General features: G+C 50.4%; 1 long non-coding RNA gene across 1 annotated transcript; it reads right to left on the bottom strand.

Annotated features, from left to right (window-relative positions):
• Positions 1 to 8,681: 8,681 nt before the first annotated feature.
• On the bottom strand, positions 8,682 to 11,239 carry LOC104854506. Its single transcript, XR_778123.3, has 3 exons — positions 11,026 to 11,239; positions 10,232 to 10,395; positions 8,682 to 8,867 (listed from the first exon to the last, which is right to left on the bottom strand). It is a non-coding gene; the product is annotated as an uncharacterized LOC104854506 (long non-coding RNA).
• Between the last annotated feature and the right edge of the window lie 261 nt (positions 11,240 to 11,500).

Genomic DNA, 11,500 nt, shown 5'->3' with positions numbered 1-11,500 from the left:
AAGGAGACCTTCAGCATGATTAGGTCAAGTTGGATGGTGGTGTTTGAGTCCTCTGTATGCCTATAGATTTTCTGTCTAGTTGTTATTTATCCATTATCGAGAGAGGAGTATCAAAATATCCAATATAATTGTTGAGCTGAATTTTTAATTTCTGTATTTACTAATGTTTTTCTTATGTGTTTTGGGACTGTTTCCTAGGTGCATATGAATTTATAATTGTTTATTTTCCTGATTTTGTCCTCCCACCCCCCGGGGACGTTGGAAAAGTCAAGACATGTTTGGTTTGTTACAACTGGAGGGCTGCTGCTGACATCGAGTGGGTATGGGCAGCGATGCTGCCTAGCATTTCATAAAGCCCATCGCCCCTGCAAGAAAGAATTATGCAGCTCAGAATGCTAAGGCTGAGGATGAGAAGCCCAACTTCTTTAACATTTCATACCTCAGATTCTAGCTACTTATCAAGAGTAACCTCTCTCCCTCTCCCCTTGCCTTTTTGTTTGCCTTTATTTAATTTCAAGAGCCAGGGTACAGAGGAGTCATTGTTTACATCTATCTATATAGTTCTGGGGATCAAACCCAGGATCGCTCTACTACTGAGCTACAATTTCAGCCATCTTTTAAAAAGAGATTTTATTTTGAGATAGGATCTCAGTAAGTCTCTGAGATGGGAGGTGAAGTAGCAATCCTCCTGGCTTAGCCTCCCAGAGCCTCCCAGGAATGTGCCAATGTGCTTGTCTTTTATATTTATTTTTGATGAGGAGGATTTGCTGATCTCTTTATGCTACTACAGCCAGAAGTCTGTCTGTCCTTTAATATTTAGCCTATCTGTGACTTTATACTTAAAGCAGGTTTCTTGCAGACAGCATATAGTTGGGTCTCTAAAAAATCTAATGTGACAAAGTCTGATTTTTTTTTTTTTTTTGAGACAGGATCTCACTGTGTGGTTCAGACTAGTCTTGAACTCACTATGTAGTCCAGGCTGGCTTTGAACTCACAGTGATCCTCCTGCCACAGCCTCCGAAGTACTGGGATTACAAGTGTGTGCTGGGATGCCCAGCTAATGTCTGATTTTTAATTTGAAATGTGTAGACCATTTACATTTAATGTATTGATAGAGTTGAGTTAAAATACATTATTTTGATTTTTGTGCTTTGTATTTTCCATCTGATTTCACTCCTTTTTTCTATTTTCTGCCTCCTTTTTGATTTTTTTTTTTTTGTGATTCCATTTTTCCTTCAGTATTGGCTTATTACCTACACTGCTTTAATTTGATTTTAATGGAGTATTGTAATGTCTAAATATATATTGCTTTCACTGAGCATAGTGGCCCATGCCTGGAACCCAGCACTTGGGAGGATGAGGCAGGAGGATCACTGAGTTTGAAGCCAGCTTGGACTATATAAATATATATATGTGCCTCAGTTCACATAGTTAATTTGTCCCACAATTCTGTAAAAGATGGCACATTCATGTTTGTGTGGGGAAGATGGCCGCAATCACATTTGTCATCCGATGCAAAGTTTGCAAACAAAGGGCTGGGGGTTTAGCTCAGTGGTTCTGTTACCTGCCTCGCAAGCACCAGGTCCTGAGTTTGATCCCTGGTACAAAAACAAATAAACAGAAGTACCATATTTGACACAAAACAGCAAATGCTCCCGTAGTGTTTGTTACATGGTATGTGAACGTATCTCCCAGTTTACAGAAGGGAAACCTCGGCGTGGTCACTTACCCACATCACACAACTAGGGAACGGCAGACAGCTAGGAGTCTGGTGCCAGAACCCAAGACTGGCTGCAATTCTTCACTTACTTTCTCAGTGACTTTTAATTCCTTTTCCTTGATTAGATGAAATTATAGCTGGATCTGTTTGGGTTTTTTTTTCCCTGGTACCAGGGATTGAACTCAGGACCTTGCACTTGCTGGGCAGGCACAGCAGCACTGAGCTACATCCCTGGCCCATATAGCTGGATCTTGAAAATGGGTATTGTTGATCTGGTGGGTGTTGGGGTGATGGAAGGGTGGGGAGGCGAGGAGAAATTTCGCGGCCAATGGGCTTTGTTAGGTGGAGCCTCAGGGATTGCTAGTGCTTTGCTGTGCAGACAAGTCTGATCTGTTTCATTCTACATGGAGTGCCAGCCACAGGAGGCGACGTGGTTGATTATTTCTCCTGGCAGAGCTGTTGGATCATTCAGCAGAGGGACTGACCCGGGGAGGAGGCAGAAGAAAGAGATGCTGCAGAATGTTCTGAACAAACACAGGTACAAAGCAAGGAGCTCAACCAAAGCAGTGGTTCAAATGGAACGGGTGACCACAGAGACTCGGCTTGGCAGGATTTAGTGCCTTATCAGAGGAAGAGTTGACAATTGACTTACTATTCTTGGTGACAGGGAGAGGCATGGTGTTAGGCACAGAGAGAAAGAATTCTGAAGGAGGAGTAGGTTGGCGGAGGGGATATAAAAGTTCTGCTTCATGTGGGCAACTGAACAATCTTAGAATTCATTCCCCTCTAGAAACAGCAGCAAGGTGGGCCGTCTAAGGCAGAGTTCACAGGATAGTTCTGAGGGAGAAGGACAAGGAAAGGCCTAAAGCAAATCGTGTTGACTCCGCAAAAGTCCCCTATGGATCTCTTACCTAACCTTTTCCTCCAAGTCCAGGCCTGTCTGACAAACAGTCAACCCTCAAGGCCTTTGAGGACTGGGCCAGGAGCTATAGGAATGAAGATTAAGCTACCCTTCCTGGACTTTCGGATTCCTGAAACCTCCTTATTACCCCAGTGCTCACAGCAAGACTTGCAGTGGTAACCAGGATGGAATCTTTAGGGCCAGGGATGTAGCTCAGCTTCACAAGCACAAGATCCTGAGTTCGATCCCTGGTACTTGGGGTGGGGGGGGAGACGGAACCTCTTGACACCTCAGTGGGATGGGCTCCCAGAGCAGGTCACATCTTATTCAGGAAAATAAAAGATAAGACACTTCTTGCTTCCCAGCATATTCATAACTGGAATGCATATTTAGCTCAAAAGGTTGATTTATGCATCTGTTTCCCAGCGGACAATAAACTCCAAAAGAACCGTCTTATTAAGGTAGACCCGCTGCCTAGCATAGGGCTTGGTTGACTCTAATTAATTTGTTTACTCACTATCACTTATTATCAGCCAGAGGCCCTGTCCATGCATTGAATATTCATTCACCTGGCAAATATTTACTGAGCACCTGCTGTGTGCCAGGCCCTGGGCCAAGCACTCCTGGCAGAGATTTGAACGAGGTGAGGTCGGCAAGGGCTCTGTTCTCCAGGGGCTGACGCTCTCAGTGGGGAGTCGGGAGCACAACCGAGATAATCAGCAGGGTGTGAGGCTGACGGGAGTGGTGGCAGTGACAGGACGGGAGACGGGGGTGACTGCATGCGGTGTGGGGAAAGCTGAGGGAGGAGGGCTCCGTGGGCTCCCTCGGCTGTTGTGCAAAAACACGTCCTGGTCAGGCAAAGAGGAGGGGAGGGAGGCCACCTGGAGAAGCGCGGGTGCAGGATGGCCCAGGTAGCACACGAGGGTCACTTGGGTCTGGCAAGTGTGGAGCGGAGGGAGGCAGACGTGGGGCATGTCTGGAGGGAGACTCAATCGATTAGGATACAGAAGGTGAGGGACAGCGAGGGGTCTGGAGTGACCCGAGGCAGGGTGACAGCTATCCTGGTGGCCTGAGATGGAGACATTTCCTGGGACCCACCCCCCTTTTTTTTGTACTGGGGATCGAACTATGGTCTTTGCACTTTCGAGGCAGGTGGAGGCACCACTGAGCTAAATCCCTGGCCCCCCTGGGACCCAAATCTTTAAGGCTAAAACGATGACGTTTTCCCTGGGGAAACCAGGGCAGCTGGCCACACTACTCGTAGGGTTTGGGGGCCAGGCAGTGGGGAGAGAGGTTGATGGTGGGAATGGAGAGATAGAGGGGACTCAGAGCAGGTCTGGAGCGGCCCATTCTGGCCAGATGAGCTTCGAGATGCTGTCGGACATCGTGGACATGAGCAGGCAACGGATGCGCACCCGAAACCCAAGGGAGAGGCCAGATTCAGGCAGAAATTCACAAGCCAGCGATAACCAGGGGCATTTAAAACAATGGGGAAAATCTGCCTCGGAAGGGTATGGAATCAGAGGACAGAGAGGGGCAGAGGTTGGAGCTTGGATATTCCCAGGCTGGGGGTAAGCAGAGGAGAAGCAGTTCGCCAGGGATTAAGGAGGAGGAGCCAGGGGTGTGGGAGGTCAGCAGGTGACCGGACTGTGGTGGCGGGGAGGGTCAGAGACTTTCATGGAGGAGGGAGTCATCCACTGTGCCAAATACTGCTATGGGAATTAGAGACCAAAAAGTCTACCTGAAATCAGTGTGATCCCAGCACAGCTGAGGCAGGAGGATTGAAAATTCAAACAGCCTGGGCAGCTTAGCAACTCCGGAGGCTCTGTCTCAAAAACTAAAAAGGGCTACGATGGTGCAAAGGCCCTGGGTACAACGCTTAGTACTGCAAATGGGGGTGGGGAAGGACTGGGCATAGAGCCAGTGTGAAGGCCCTGGGTTCAGTGTCTAGTAACACGCACACAGAGGCAGATGGACAGACAGACAGAGAGACACACACACACACACACAGGGTCTATTTAAAAGACAACGACAGGAAGGCCAGTCCCTACACAGTGCTGGGTGGTACTGAGCCCTCTTCCTGGAGAGTTTTGGAGAGAACTACAGAGTGGAGAGAGAACAGAGACAGGCCCTTCTGGCCAAGGAAGCCACTGGCGTGGAGCTCAGTTGAGGAACTGGGCTTTTCCGGCTGGTGAGTGAGGGGTGGAGGTTGAAGGACAGGGAGGGCACGGCAGAGCCAGGGGACACAGCAGAGATGGGCCCTGAGCCGAGATTGGGCAGTGCTGGATTGAGCAGCCTGAAACTGCTGATCTTTGTCGGAAGAGCTTTACTCATTAAGGAGTCGAGGGGACAGGAGCCAGAGTGTGAGCAACTGGTTGCAAAGAACAGGACACCCCACGTGCATGGATCACTCCTTTAAGAAGCTTAACATGGGAGGAAGACTGGGTGGCCTGGCACCTGGGGGTGAGACTTGGTTTGGCTGTTTTTGCTGTTTTTTTTTTTATGTGGAAATCTTGAATTTGGTGATAGGTTTGAGGAAAAGAACTAAGGAGGGAGGGCTCGAGGGAGTGAACTGAGGGCGTGGCGTTTCTGAGGAGCTGGTTGGGGACAGGCACTTGTAGGGATGGGAGCACACCCCAGAGCTCAGATGTGGGCAGGAGGGCAGGGAGGATGGGGTGAGACCACAGCAGGGGGCACAGGGAGTGGAGGGAAAGTGCTAGGGGCTAAGGCTGTTCTTTCTGATTATTTCCTCTTGGGATGATCGTGATTCTGCGGCTAAGAGGGACTGGAGACAGCAAGAAGTAGGCGGGAGGCTGGCCGGCCTGGATTTAGGGGCGCTCATTCTGTCTGAGTCCTCAATGACTTGGCCTGGTATTTTTCTGGGCAGGGGAACAGGAAAGTGGGCAGAGGAGTCCACAGTGTGGGTACAGGTGAGGACAGGATCCTGGCCGGTGAGGGAGGGAGTAAGTGCTAGAACTCGCGCTTGAGGTGAACGGTGCATACGGAACAAGGCTTGGATTGCTGGATGAGGCAGAAACTCCAGGGTCTAATGGTACTGTAGCAGGACAAGAAGCTGTAATAGTGAGGGTGCTAGGAGTCCCAAACTGTGACCAGAAACGGGACATTAGACTTCATGTTTTCCAAGTGGGAGCAAATCCAAGTGGTGAGAAAATCCAAAGTACTTAAGGCTTGGCTTTGGGCGTAACCACTTTGTTGGAGGCAAATGTTCCTGAGGTGTACAGAGGGTGCAACAGTGGGCAGGCAGTTCATTCACGTTGGAGCTGAAGCTGCCCAGGCTAAGAGGGGAGGAGATGGGAAGGGAGGAGAGGAGGGGAGGGGAGAAGAGAGGAGAAAGCTCAGTCCCAAGCCAAGGTCTCCCACGAGGGCGGAGGACTGGGCAGCAGGTCGCTGGTGGCGGAGACAAACGGGGAGGAAGCCGAAAGCAGAAACAGTTTTTACACAGTGAGGGAGACACAATGGCGCCTTATAAGTTTATTGAACTAAACTGAACCAAAGCACTGTGTTAGTTCCAGGAAGTGCCAAAGTCGGCACCAGCTGCCACCTTCTAGAAAAACCCCAGGACAGACATGGAAATCAGTACACAGAGAGCATTACCTACCTCAGCCATGGAGTCTGGAGTCCCGGAGGGGAAGTGGCAGCAGGGTGGCCACTAGGCCCTTGCTCCGGGACCCCCAGCCCCACACCCCAACAGTGACAATCCCCGCACCCCCTGGGGAGCTGCCAGCCCCCGCTCCGGCTCCAGGACAGTCCTGGCAGGAAGACCCGGCCAGCCATCTCTGGCTGGCGTCGTTCCCAGGAGCAGCCAGGCTGAGGCTTGGAGAGCCGAGCTGAAGGAAGCACATTTCAGGGCGCTTCTCTCCGGAGAGCAAGGGCTCATTAGCCAAAACCATCACCTTCCCAGGCCCATCCTCAGACCAACTTAAAAACAACCCGGGCCGCCTCCCCGCCCTGACACACAGGAGCGCAAGTCGCTTCCTGCTCAGACAGAACCCACCCTAACCTCAGCCCTTCTGGAGCATGAGCAGGGGCTGTGCTGCTTCTCAGAGGCGCGGACAGCGCACAAGCCGACACCTGGACTGCGGGTCTCACGAATCCAGTCGCGCATGGTGTCTGTATCTTACTGGTGCCCGGTAACGTGCTCACAGGCGGGCTCTCTCCTCCTCCGCCAGCCGCACTCCTCACAGCCGACTCCACTCTGGTCAGCGGCAGCTCTCTCCTTCCCGGTGCCCAGCCCATGCTCCCTGGGACCCTTCCGAGCCTTCTCTGCTCAGCCAACCTTGTGAGCTTTGTCTTCGAAGATACCCAGAGTCTGACCATTTCTCCCCACCTCCGCCCAACACCCCAAACCAAGCCATCGTCCTCATGTGTGGTTTGGATCATCGAGTAGGCTCCTTCTGGAATTTGCTTTTTTCCTATTCCAAATCGAAATTGGCATGAGCCAGATATGGTAGCACACGCCTGTAACCCCAACACTCTTGGGAGGCTGAGACAGGGAGGACTGCAAGTTTGAGCCTAGCCCGGGCAAATTAAGGAGACTTTGTCTCAGAAATAAAATGAAATGAAATAAGTAAACGGCTGAGGATGTAGCGTGGTGTGAAGGCCCTGGGTTCAGTCCCTGGCACCACATCCACACATGCTTATGTCACACCACTCCTATGTTCCTCATTCATTTGGAGTAAAATCCCAAGTCCTTACAGAGGCCCGGCAAGAGCAGGCTTCCTACACTCTCCATCTTTATCTCCTATTCTCTCCCTTGCTTGCCCTCCTGCAGCCACACTGGCTTCCTCGCTGGCTGTCAAACACCAAGCATGCTCCTGCCTCCGGCCCTTTGCACGTACTGTTCCCTCCCCCAGAACCTGCTTTCCCGACATCGACACGGTGTGCACTCTCCCTTCCTTCAAACCTGTGTTCATTTGGTACCGGGGAGCGAACTTGGGTCCTTGCGTTTGCAAGGCAGGTGGTGGAACCACTGAGCTAAATCCCCCAAACCCGTGTTCAAATGGCATCCACACTGAGGCCTTCCCTGACCACTCAGTACAAAATACATACAGCATAAGACAGTGGCACTGCTGCTCTCCTTGCAGTCCCTTTTTCCCAAAGACTTCATGAGAGCAGGGACTTTGTCTTGTGCTGTCCTGGTGCTCCTGTACTTAAGGACCGCGCCTGAACGCACCAGGACATGGTGAATATCTGTGGAACAAATGTAATTAATTCAGCTGACTGTAGGCAAAACTCAGAATTCCATAATCCTCTGGGTGCCAGCACTAGAACCTCAGTTTTTATATAAAAGCTTCCTCTTTCAACTCTTTTTCAGAAGCACAGCTTTAACTCAGCAATGAGTCAGCCTGGGCCTGCGCATTTCCACAGCCATATCTCTAAAGCCAGCAGAGGTGGCTGCTGTCTTCCTTTCCTTTGCTTCCTGCTTTCTGTAAGAAAATCAGCAGGGGCTGGTGACCTTGCCTGCAGGTGAGCGTGGCTGTTAAACAGCAGCACTCAATAAAATCACTGATGTGGTTATTCTTTTATAGAGCAGAGAAATATGTTCCAGGCTTCTTGAGATGGTGAATCTCTTGGCCGACTGTTTAAGTGATGGTGCAAAGTTCCCCAGAGTGAGCCTGGTCCCAACTCTACTGCAGCATTGTGACATAGATAAGAAACCTATGCTTGTGTGGAAAGTGAAACCAAAAGCATAGGTCTTATCTCAGACTGTCAGAAACCTGCCTTGCCATTTCCCGCCTTAAACCATCTCCCGCCTTTACGACCACCTGCTTCACTCTGGGTGCTCCCCTTGGGCTCTCCAGTGTCCTCCACGAGAGAGATGTGGGGTGTTGACAAGGTGGTCACTCGGGTCCTGTCTTGATCCAAAATCATGGTTTTCTTGAAGGAGAAGGGAACCCATTCACGAGTCACTAGAAATATAGATGATTCTCTCTTTGCCTTTCCAGGTACATAAAAGAAACAGGTGTGTGTTGTGCGTGTGTGACCTTTCTATTGATCAGGACTGTTTCAATTGTTAGGGGCACAAACTTAACTCAAACTGACAAAAGCAAATAAAGGTGTTTATTTACCGGCAACCACACCTGGAAACTGCAGAGCTGAGCCTCTGTAGGCCAGCGAGGCCTCAGGGTGATGGGGTACAAGGAGGGCTCAGCCTCCCTTCACCTTCTGGTTGTATTTCTTCTGTGTTGTTTTCACTTTCAGTCCAGTTCTCCTCAGGTGAGAATCCTAGCAGCACCAAAAAATCAAAGAGAACAGTAGACAGGCTGGGGTATAGCTAACTGATAGGGCTCTATCCCCAGTAGGAAAAAAACTTTCTTACCTAATTATGTTTTCAAAGGCCAAATTAGGTAGCATCTGTAAGTGCTAGGGATTGGCCCAGATAGTCACTTTTTGGCCTAACCACAGAAACCAAACAAAAAACATGCAAACAAACAAACAAGATACAGGGCCAGGGATTTAGCCCAGTGGTGTCACCACCTGCCTCACAAGAGCAAGGTCCCAAGTTCGATCCCTGGTACCAAAAAACAAATAAACAAATAAAACAAACAAAATAATATTGAAGGGACAAATCTGAGACTCCAAATATGAGAGAACCAGAATTACTAAATATTTATTATTATTGTTGTTTTGAGACAGGGCCTTGCTTTATAATTCAGTCTGGCTTTGAATTCCCAATGTAGCCCAGGCTGGCCTGGAACGCATGGTGAACCCCTGCCTCAGCTTCCCCAGTGCTGGGATTATAGGTGTGCACCACCACGCCTGGCAGAATTTCTTACTATTATTAATAATCATTTATCCACAAGTTTTATTGCCTTTTAAAGAGGTAAAATAAAATTTGCTCCAGGGCAAAAACAAATAATTCAATTTCAGGCTCCATTTCCAAACATAGGGTTTTCATTTTGACATATCAACCCTCCTTCCTGATTCAGGCAATTGTAGAACCAAGAGGTGTTTTTATTGTTTTTCTAAAATTCTTTCTCTGCATATCTGTAGTGCTTTGCTAAAATGTCACTGTTACTGATATCACTGTTAATCATGACTGATATACAAAAGTGAGGATGTAAAAAGTCACTAGTGATAATACACCATAATTAGAAAAAAGATTTTCAAACTCAATTTCTTATTCCAAATGAATTTTTTAAAATGCAAAATATCAACCTGTGGCCCTTTCCTGTCAAGATGAGTGCTCCTAGCCACCCAGTGTAGACAGAGTGACAAGACTGCACCCCCAGGAACCCCTATCCCGGAGGAGATGCAGGGCCACACACGCTTCCAGATATGTATCTTTCTGTCTGGTTTCCACCCCAGCCCCCACCCATACTGGTTGCTCAGGTTGAGCTGGGAGAGCACCGGTTGCTGGTATTTTCCCTGGAGGCCTCTTGGCAGCAGCTGTGGAGGTTTTGATCTTGCATCGCACAGGGCTGGGCAGGTGGCCCTGCTTTATCAGCCAAAAGGCTCTTGTAGCTGCTTCACAGGCTGGGGGCTGGAGGGACAAGGAGTCTGGCCTCTGACCCTCTGAACTCTCCCAATTCAGGAACTCAGGGGCACCCGGAACTTCAGCTGTACTCTTGAGTTGTGGCTCAATTTACCATCAAATGCCGGTTTCTCTACCAGGAGTTTGTGGGAGCTCATCAGGCCAGGAAGGATGCAGGTGGGCATTCTGGGTTTCAGCTTCTCTTCTGCTTGTGGAGAATGGAGTCAGCTTACACCTGGCAGCCGGGAATCAGCCTGTAGGCCTCGGCACAGCTAATTTCTAAGGGTGGAGGCAGAAAGATGCAATGGATCGCACCAGCTTGAGCCACTCATGGGTAGACCCTTGTCGGCCACCATCTTGCTCAGAGACCTTGACCAGCCCGCCCCCTACTCCACCCCTCAGTTTCCATATTTAATGACAGGCTCGGCCTGGATACCCTGTGAGGGTCTTCCAGGGTCACGCTCTATCGGCTATGGAGACATTACACTCTGCAGGTTAAGCATCAGGAATCTAGGAAACCTTCCTGGCTGCTTCTTTCTCCAGAAAGGTTTTTTCCCCACCACTGCTGCCGCTGACGCTCTGTTCAGCCTCTGAACAAGGCCTGAAACTGCAGGAGTGGGGAAGGCATTAAAAGCGGTTCCCGCTTCGGACCCAGCAGGCAGTCATCCAGCATTAACTGGACCCAGGCAGGTGTGGAGCTGTAGGGATGCGAGAGGTGCAGTCCTGCCTGGAGGATCACACAGCCCAGGGAGGTGGACAGAGGAACACATGAATCGCTGTTTGTGAAGATGGGCTTATAAATCCGGGGCAGAGGCAAGAGGAGCTTCCTGGCGGAGGTGGCACAGGGCGGGCCCCCCTAGGTGTCAAGGGGGGCAAATCCCCAAGAATGCACACAGAAAGAGCTCTCACTCAACGGGCGCTCAGCAGCTGCCCGGCAACACGTCGCTTCCTTTAAAGACCGGCCTCTCCTCCTCAGTCTAATTATTCCTTCGAGCTTGGCACACAAGTTGGAACAGTGAGCACCTCTCTGGAGCCCGGGACCAGGTCCTGAGTAGGCGGGGAAAGCTGGAGGGACCCCAGCTTCTTTGATTGAGACTCGGAGATAGCAGAACTGTGGGCTCCAGCCAATACCGTTTTTTTTTAGCGCGCGCTGGCAAGGCAGAGCGCGTTCCTGCCCCTTCCCCTGGCCTTTCCATTTCTGGAGCGTCAGGGGAACAGGATGCAGAGACGTAGTGCTGGTCTCCGAGCCTCTCCAGCGCTTCCCCGGCCCCGGACAGTCAGGGCGGGCGTCCTGGAGGAGGCGCGGGGGAGGAGAGGCAGGGCTGGCCCGACCCCCCAGCGTCCTGACCTTCGTGCAGACCGGCCGTGCCCTCGGCCGTGAGTG

Source organism: Fukomys damarensis, unplaced genomic scaffold, assembly GCF_012274545.1.
Source record: "Fukomys damarensis isolate Sample0158 unplaced genomic scaffold, DMR_v1.0_HiC HiC_scaffold_11, whole genome shotgun sequence".
In the NCBI taxonomy this organism is placed as follows: Eukaryota; Metazoa; Chordata; class Mammalia; order Rodentia; family Bathyergidae; genus Fukomys; species Fukomys damarensis.
Note: the sequence above shows the minus strand (reverse complement) of the source record. Positions and strands in the feature narration are given on the sequence as shown.